Source organism: Neovison vison, chromosome 13 (genome assembly GCF_020171115.1).
Source record: "Neovison vison isolate M4711 chromosome 13, ASM_NN_V1, whole genome shotgun sequence".
NCBI classification, from domain to species: Eukaryota; Metazoa; Chordata; class Mammalia; order Carnivora; family Mustelidae; genus Neogale; species Neogale vison.
The window spans coordinates 58,315,288-58,316,524 of NC_058103.1; positions in this window are offsets into that span (position 1 = coordinate 58,315,288).

A 1,237-nucleotide genomic window follows, 5' to 3' on the forward strand; every position below is an offset into this window, starting at 1 on the left:
TTTTTGTTTTAATCTAAGATTCAAAATATCTGAAAAACAATAAAATGAAATGAATAATAATGGGTGAACAATAAAATAAAATGAAATGCCTTTTGTGGGCAAATGAAGGCTACCAATTTAAACAAGTGACTTCATAAGTCAGTTTCTCTAGGATAAGGTGAATCATTTCCTGTAATTTCAGACTTGAATCACTTCTATATGCATTTAAAGGCTCTGGATATTATACCCAGTTTCTAGTCCCTTCTTGGTCATAAAAATTCTGGTTGAATGACTCCTTGGGTAAAGTGAAGCTCTACTTTGTTTTTTCCATTAGCTTCATTGGTTCCAAGAAAGATACTGAATATTTAATAGAGTTGGAATTAGCTGGAATGTGTGAATTAGCTTCAAGGACATTACTCAATGACGGGTCCCCAGGTGGGAATATCATTTGTAGGCAGCATAACTTTGCTGGGACATAAGTTGACTGAAGATGGCACAGAAAAATGCAGAATTAAAGTTGACACTACTTCCCTTTGCTACATCTCCTTTTTCCTCACTGGGCACAATGCAGTAGTCAGAACCTTTTCTCATTGAAGACACAGCTTTTAAAAAGGGCTGAGAGTGCTGCCTGACAGACCTGCTGTTCTGGAGCCCTGAGGTTTCCTTTTAGTTTTCCCTTTCTTTCATATTAGATATGAACACTGAAGCAACAACTCAGGTGCTACAGCTCTCATTAGAATGTGCCAAAGAGCAGTGGTTTAAAAAAAAAAAAAAAGCTTGCATTTGAACCCCCAACTTGACAAATCTAATTTGCAAAACAAGTAAACCCAAGAGAACAGAAAGAGCCTTATGGTCTGAGAAAGCATTCCACCAGTGACATTATTCCTGCTTACAGCCTGACCGTCTGTCTGTGAAAGGTTTAACAAGTCAACAAACTAACTCTTAGTAATGTTTATATTCTGGAGGTACTTCTGCTAAAGAGGCTTGCTCTGAAAAATGCAAGGTATGTTAATAACTCAAACTAATTCATTCATGCTACAAGTATTTATTGAGACACCTAAACAATGAGACAGTGAACTGTGTGAAGCCCTGCAGGGCAGGGGGTAGGACAATCTCATAAAGAAAGATAATCATAAACCTGGCCTCACAGAACTTACAGTTTTGTGTGTGTGTGTGTGTGTGTTTTAAAAGATTTTATTTATTTATTTGACAGAGAGAGATCACAAACAGGCAGAGAGGCAGGCAGAGAGAGAGGAGG